We start from the raw sequence: 8,551 nt of genomic DNA on the forward strand, positions 1-8,551 counted from the left end.
GAGCGAGCGAGCGCGCGCGCGCGGGCGGGCCCGCCTGCCAAAGCCTTCCCTTCGGCGCGCGCCCAACGGCCGGCCCCGCTCCGCGCGCTGTTGCAACGGTGGCGGCGGGGCGGGGGAGGGGGCCGCCATGATGCCGGCGCGGAGGCCCCCAGCGCTTGCGGGACGTAGGCCGCTCGGGGAAAGCGGGGCCGGGCTGCGCAGGGCCCTTCCGCGGCGAGCGGGAGCAGCCCTGTCAGGGGCTGGCAGCCTGGCCGTTACCGGTGATGCCCTGCAAGAAAAAAAAACCCTTTCCACAGCCCTTTCTGTTCGCCCGGGCACGCGTGCGCTGGAACGGGAGTTACCGCAGAGGGAGTTTAAACCAGGACAACTGTCTTGGTAAACCTCTATTTTAAGCCGTCACAGACTTCCCTGGGTATGTTAGCCTTGCCTGCGGAAAAAGGCGATCTGTAGCAGCAGAAATATTAGAAAGCCAGGGACATTAAAGCTACACGCTGTGAAAGCCCATACAGCCTTTACTCCAATGTCAACAGCAAGTATTCATGGCAGCATATTTCATGAGGAAAAAAAAATTAACTGTCTTTCAAAGACCCAGAAACAAAGTTACTACTTTTTGCCACTTTCTCTTGTAGTTTTTCTACAGTGTCTGTGTAAGATTACCAGTACAAGGGAAGCCTGTGTTCATAACACAAACTCCAGTAGACCTGTTCTACTACATCAAAGTCTTCTAGGTGTGAGCAGGGCTACAATGGCATTTAGTAACACAATCCCTGAAATTAAACAAGGCATGTGAGTTCAAGTGCCATTTCCTCACTACGGTTAGGTTTTGCTTGAACAGTTACAGCTGTAAATAATTATTTTTCACACTTCTAACTGGCATAATTGCCAGCAGAAGTCTGCAAGTTTAAGCCTGGTCCAGAACAGTTGATCCTCAGAGTTGTTTCTTGTGCCCCTGAGCTGTTCCCCATCTACCACCCCTAGCACCTTTTAAGAACTGGGTTAACCGTCCATCCACACAAGCAACAACATTTGTCCTCTAACTGAAGGCACAGGTGAGCCTGGGCAGGGGAGGATGAAGATAGGCAGACAATGAGATGCCTCTAACAACCATGTCTTCAGGTCAGAAGCACACTTAGTGCTTACTGAGCAACCTCTGCTCTCACACAACAACTTCCTTTGGCCATTTCTGCTCCCTCCCAGCACTAAGTCTCAGCAGCTGCCTCGCCTTCCAGTGCGGTCACTTGATACTTCAGCACAGCTCATAAAAGCCAGTCTCTAAGAGCTGGAAAGACAAGAGGCACTGTGCTTGATACTTGTGATAGCTATTTGGAGGACATCAAACATTGGACTTTCTGTTCTCTATTCCTCCTCTTTCCATTCCCAGACTATCTCATGCTCCTTCGCACCACTGTAGTGATTTAAATTCATATCATAGACAAGTAATTTTAAGATAAAAATTAAAAGCACTACCATCATATCGGTATCTCTCTTCATCTAGGCACATTTGTTGAAAAACTTGTGCTTTGCAAGGCTTGCTCCCTGTCACTCTTCACAGCCCTTCTGCCAGAGATTACCACAACCTTTGCTCAGCTACTTGAATGAGTACTTGATCCCCAAGCATTTTGGTCAAAGGAATTGGGTTAGTTCAGATGTTTTAAATAACAAATTTTTGTTAACTCTGACTGTGAAAGCAAGGGAGCATTCACATAAATGTCTTAGATAACAAATACAAAAGAGGTCAGGAAAGATCACCTAGCAGTAGTGACCTGCTCCACAAGTACAGCCAGCTCAGCAAGTGGCTTTTCATCAATAGCTTCATGTTCCAAAGATTTTCTGGGATTACATCTGTATAACTACTAAAATATTTAATGTGGACAAGTCCTTAGAGTACATTCTTTAATATAAGAGCATTCCTGTCCCTAATTTTAGATAACATAATGAAATGGCACCCACAGCTCAACTGGAGTTCTAGACACTAGTGTAATAAAAATAACATTATTCCGCTTAGAGTTATCAACCAAAATAAATATTCCTGGAAAACTGGATTTTGAGCTTTGCCTGTGAAGCTGGAAGTAATTTTTCAAGTTGTATTACAAAAACCACTGGAATATCTATGTCAGAGGTTGCCAGATGATAAATGTTACAGGGTGTCTCTCTCTGTCCCAAATACCAAGCTTATTTTTTGTGATGCTGTGGTAGTGTACACAGAGCTGTATTCTCAGAATGCAGCTAAAGGAAGACTTTCTACACATCCCCCCAAGTGGATTTTAAATTATGTCTGTCTGAAACAAAAGCAAATGATTACTGAAATAATGTGTTTGAATAGCACAGATTTAGCCTCTCAGAGAAGGGAGGGAAAAAAAATAGTGGCTAGGTCTCCCTGGAAAGTGGGAAAACAGGGGAAGAAGATAAAAGCATTATATGCATTAGCTGGGACAAGCAGCTACTGCTGTGCAGTTCTCAGAAGGCAACAACTGTCCAACAACAGGAGCCTGGAGAGCTCTGCAGCTCTACATTCAGATCTTCATTGCTCCTCCCTATGCACAGCAGCATAAAGCTACTTATGGTCTTGCTCCGGGTTACCACATGGCCAACACCAGGGAAGTTTCTGCTTTAGGATGTAGGAAAAAAGGAACAGTTATCTCAGCAGGTGTGAGATCTTAGGCTGTACCTCAGCAGCAAATGCAAAAAAGAGAAGAAGATTTTGTGTTAGTTGGGGTGAGTAGCTACCTGAGTGCTATGCCCCAGACTGATATCCCACATACTAGTTCACTCTGTTAACAATACTTTGCAAACTCCTGAACTCATCCTCCACCCAACTGTGCTTTGAGCTATATGACTGCATAATAAATTATCTGGTCCCATCCCGAAGACTTTACAATGTAAGGCCTTCATCCTGCAAGCGCACACATGCCTTATTTTACTAATGCAAATAATCCTTTTAACTTCAAAGGGATTACTAAGAGTAGCAAAACTAAGCATGTAGGTAAGTGTTTGCAGGATCACAGCCTAAATATAAGATGAGACAAGAGAAAAAAAGATTGGTAAGCACAAATTGACATAATGACAAAGTGATAAGCATTACGCCAAAAGCCTAAAGGATGAAAAGAATGTCTAAAATAGGACATGTTTAAGCATATTTTCTGCCTTTTCAAAGGCATTTGTTAAATAAGAGGTTTTTGTATTCCCCCCCACCCCCAAGTCTTTTATATCCATCTACAAAAATGAAAATCTTAGATTACTGAAACAGGAGACATTTATATGAGTTGCCATTTGACTATCTATTCTTCTACTCTCCATTTCTTACCCTAGTTTTAAAAAAAGTATACTTACCGGTGTCAAAATCCTCTTAGTCAATTTCCAGCAAATATTTCTTTGCTTTTGGTATGGGCATAATACTTACTATGCTATTTGGGTTGAAAGGAGCATTAACATTTAAAACTGAATCAATGGCTTAGAGAATAACATTATCTCTAAAACATTAAATTTTTTTTCTGATTGTGCATTGCCTTCTCCCCAAAAGAATAAACATGAGTCTCAGACAAGCCATAATTCAAAGATCTACCCTGGATAAGGTGAGGTTTCTGACAGAGAAGTCTAGTGTTACAGTTTAGGATATTAGTGCTTGTAGCTAATTGCTTCATCCCTTTGCTAGAGATTACCAAGTCTATAAAGGGCAGGAAAATGAGATCTATCCTGTCTAGCATCTTAGTTGAAACACACCTTCTTCACTGGCTTAAGCTAAAACAGGGGATGGTGAAGTGAAACCACAAACTGCTACTGCAATGGAAGCCATAATAATGAGCAGAGTTGTAAGACAGAGAGCTAGGAGAGGTTAAATCTGCTAAAGCTTGTGTGTTAGAGCCCTAAAACCTCTGTAGTACATATTTCTTATATGGCTGGCTGGCTTGTGGTAGACCCTAAGCTACAGTCTACATGATCCCAAAGCTATGGCAACACTTGTACTGCCAATACTTTTTTTTTTTAATAGTTTGCTTTTTTAAAAAAAGTCTAACTCCTATTTTTTATAAATCTACAAAATACGATACTAAATAATTTCCTGCAAACTAATTTAAAAATATTAAAGTATTTCTGGTAATTATCATTGCAATAGTTGTTTTAAAATAATATATATATATAGGGTAATACCCTTCAAAAATTACGCAGGAGCCTTAAATGCAAATGCTCATCACAGACAAGCTCTCATTCTATCCTCCCCCACCAAGCCCATGTGAATAAATGGATATTATCCTCATGTTCTGTCATATCATCAGAGAAAGAATACTTGAGACAAGAACCCACAATCAGAGTATGTTTAAAAATGTCAGACTTCCACATTTTTCAAATTTAAAAATATGAAGATGAATACATGAACTGATCTCAATTTCTGCAGTGAAGAAAAGAGGCAGCTTCTCTGTAATTACAGAAGCTAAACTTTGCAACACTTCAAATATATATAAATCAACACTTTGAATTGCTCTGGGAAGTACGCTGTAGGAAGCCAGCATGGCAACAGCAGTATTGCCATGACAGCAAACTTCATCAGCCATACAGACACTATCTGAACTTTGTGAATGGTTATTAAACATTATCCCATATAGAACACACCATTGTAACTGAGTCTGCAGGTCAGAAAGGTCTGAATGGTTTAGGTAAAGTTTTATAAAGAAGGAAAAGAGAGAGAGAGAGAGAGAGAGAGATTGCAGGTTTTGTATCTACTAGAACATCAACCAGAGTGACAAATCACTTTTAAAAAGAAACCCCATTGTCTAGAAGGAAATACATTGTTGTAGACAACCACCTGCTATTCTGAGTCCCTCAGTCACTTGCTAAGGCCTTATGATCACCTTTAGTCCCCTCACAGAAACCTTGCAAGAGCAGATATTTATTATGTGCTTTGAATAGAAATGGAAGAAATAGTGCAAATGCAAAACATCACCCCGAGTAAATTAGGTTATACGTCTAATGTACATTCATTATATGCAGAATTCACACATTGTTCTCATAACTTCTAGGTCTTTGTGGTTAAAGTGGCATTGTTTTAATACCTTCTGCATTCAGAAACATCTGAAACTACAGGCTAATATGTTGTATGTGAAGGCAGTTTATCTTTTAAGCTCCCTACAATCTAACTGCTTTCCATGCCAAGTCTGAAATCTTGTGAGAAGCTCCTTAAATATAAGGTGTTTTTAACAAATAGTAACTATTTCATGGGGACCTGTTTAAAGTCAGAGAAGACCACAATTTCAAGCTTGTTGTCTGATCTCGTGCTAGAGTATTGGAAGAAGAGTAAATGCAAGTTTTTCAGTTGGCACTTCTTTTGCAAAGGTCTGATTCTTTCTTGTATTTTCATTGCAAATTTTTCACATCAGCAGAAGGAAAAAATATACTACATTGGTACTTATTTTTCATTCTTTTTGTACTGAGTACAATCACCTCTTATTCACTATTGCATTAGCTCCTTAAGACTTTTTTTTAAAGCCCTGTCTTTAATACAACCTTTAAAACATTCATATTCATGCGTAAGATTAGGCATGCTGGATCTTCACTCTGAGTATCTGCTTAAGTATTAGGAAATTTATTTGCTTAGTTTCTGCTATCTATATAAAGCATATGCAGTTTCAACAAGCTAAGATTACAAAAAAAAGCTAGTGAGCAATGAAATAGGTGATCTAATAAGCTCCACCACATGAGCTACTAACATCTAAAGTGGTAAATACTAATCCTTATCTTCATAATAAGTTCCAGGCTACATAACAAAATAATAGCAGTAGAAAATTATACACACTAAAAATCCATCATATCCTAGAAATAGTTTGTAACAAACCATAAACATTAGCTACCATACCTTGCCCAGCTAAGCCCAATTTCTTACCAAATAGCTGCTTTTATTCTTTCCCCAGATGATCAATACTTTTTCTCCCAACCTGTTTTAGAAGTCCACTTGCAGAGAAATCCTCAGCAGCCAATGAAAACACTGAAAGTGGATTTAAACTTCTGCAGCTGTGTAACTTCCCTCTTGGCAACTTATTACCAAAACGCCCCAGACTTGTAGAAGTGAGGTTATTTGTTAGTGTGTGTCATTCTATCCCCAGCTCACAGCTGGGAGTAACAACCTTAGTATAATCTGAAACCTAGTATAAGAGTCCTAAAGGAGCTGAAAGGAGACATTGGCTAAGTTTTGGGGTTGGGGTGGTTTTTTTGGGGGGGGGGGGGGATTAATACACTATTATATTACATTGTGTACCCTGTAATGATATCCTTCTCTCTAATGAGCAAGACTGTTCCCAAAGGGAAAGGAGAGGGTGCTGGTAGAGCTGCCCCTTCTTGTAAAAACAGAAGAACTGATAAAATACTCTGGTGAGTGACCTTCTTTGTAGAGATAGAGCAACTTGTCTCTCAGCTGAAAACGAGGAGAATCCTATACTTGCAGCATTTTTTTTTAAATTATAACAGCCATATCTAGGTTAATATAAAGAACTGTCTCATGTGCCCTTAGGCTCATTTTTGTATTTAGAGTAGTGGTGACATTGTGTTCTACACAATTCTACCTTTATAAAGGTGAGCCATATGTATGGCCTCTTTCTTGTCTTATAACTGTGCCTGCCCTAGGCACATGGTATAGTTGATCTATACATTTGCAGGCTGGATTTATTATGTAAGTGCTGCTTTCTGCCCAGATCTGGAAAGTACTGGGAAAGAGGATGGTGAGGACCATGCTGTTGCCATAGTCTTGCTCAGACTCTTTGGACCTGTACTGCAAAGCACATAACTTGTTCTGAAGGCGACAGCTTGCTTTCAGGCTTCATTTTCTTGTGCCCAAACTTGCATCATGTCAGTGAACATTTCCTTGTTGTAGGAGATGCCTCCAGAAGAGAGAATAGCTGGGATACATCTATGCCTGTTAGGTGTTATGCAGCCTTCATGGCCTAAATAAAGCAATGCTGGTACAAACTTCTTTTTGTCTTCTATGAATGTGTAATACTACTATATTGTGTATAGCATTGTGTATAGTGTTTTCATGTACTCTATGAATGTGTAATACTACTATTATATCAGTACTGTACTATTACTGTAATACTACTATAATGAGAAGGGAAGAAGAATTAAGGTTATCACAGGTAAAGAAGTGCTTTCTTCTGCAATTTTAACATGTTTTTGAAGTACCTCCTGTTTACGCAATGGTACATTAAATATGTAACACACAGCCCAGTCTCGTATTTAACATGCAGCAAGTAGTTCCTCCGGAGTAAATGAGGTTTTTCAAGATTGTGCTGCAGCACTACCTAGGCAGTCCCTGACTTTCCCAATCTTAACTGCTCAGTCCTATCTCTGCAGTACCCTCTCCCTCATTATGGCATGGTTGTTTGGGTAGTCATGCAGTGCATCAGGCTGTGAAACTGATATGGCTAAAAAAATAGCCTAGCAACAGCAACGTAAAAGCAGTTTCTTAGCCTGTTTGGTTTCCCCACAAGGACAACAGATGGAGTAGCACGGGGACACAGACAAGCAACTGGAGACAGGACACTGTGTCAGCTGCTAGGTTGCCTGAAAAAATCCGTGACATAACAGCCTGACACTCCTCATAGTGAATAAAGTTCATTACTTGAATATGTCTTTGGAGAATCAGGAGCAAAGAATTGTATATTTTCTTGTAAAAACTATTTTTAATATGCATTTTTCCATACCAGATGACTGATCCTACATTAAAGTGACATTCTGATTGATTTGGATACATTTACATGAATAATATTAGCTATTCTTAGAAAAACACTTACTCAGCATTTTTTGCAGAAATATTCAGATATTTGACATTAGCTTTATTTTTCCATAGATTCCAGTGGATATTAATTAATACCGTGGAGAATCCTAGAGAACCTTCTTTTCTTTAAAAGAAGGCAGTGCTGCTTACCACCTTGTGTGGGAGAGTGATGGGGTAAGGCCCGAATCAGTACAAATATTCTCTGAAAAGCATTCATATTCTATGAAAAGCATGCACAGTCCTACAGTGAAACATGTTGGTCTGTGGGAACAGTAAAGTAGGAAAAAACATCTCAAGTCCTCCAAGATGTAGTTGAAACACTGTGGACCCTGTAGAGGATGTTAAATGAAATGAGACTCCCATGTGCCATGTGCTCATCTTTTTAACAGTGTATCTATTTGGAGACTTAAAAATAAATCCAAAATAACCAGAACAAGACTTGAGCAGCTCTGTTGCCTGTCTACTGATAGACGTTCATACAATAGAAAGCTCTAATATCCTTCCTACACATCCTTTAACTCTGAAGCTCTCCCATAGGTGTAGTTTTTATAAGCTTTCTGATCTACTTCTGTCAAATAAGCCACATTAACAAAGAGATGATTTTTGGACTGTTTTAAGTTAACCTTTCTCATTTGGACAGAAATGAGTTAGGGAGCACTTACATAAATTGCTTTCTTGGAAGATTAGGGTAGCAGGAAAGTATTAACAGTCCAGCAGAGGGACATTGCTGGGAAGCTGAGGATAATAATGGTTTTTAATTCCTAGGATGGATCTAGGAGAGGTTTGCTGCTT

This window comes from Haliaeetus leucocephalus, unplaced genomic scaffold (genome assembly GCF_000737465.1).
Source record: "Haliaeetus leucocephalus isolate CR32 unplaced genomic scaffold, Haliaeetus_leucocephalus-4.0 Scaffold545, whole genome shotgun sequence".
In the NCBI taxonomy this organism is placed as follows: Eukaryota; Metazoa; Chordata; class Aves; order Accipitriformes; family Accipitridae; genus Haliaeetus; species Haliaeetus leucocephalus.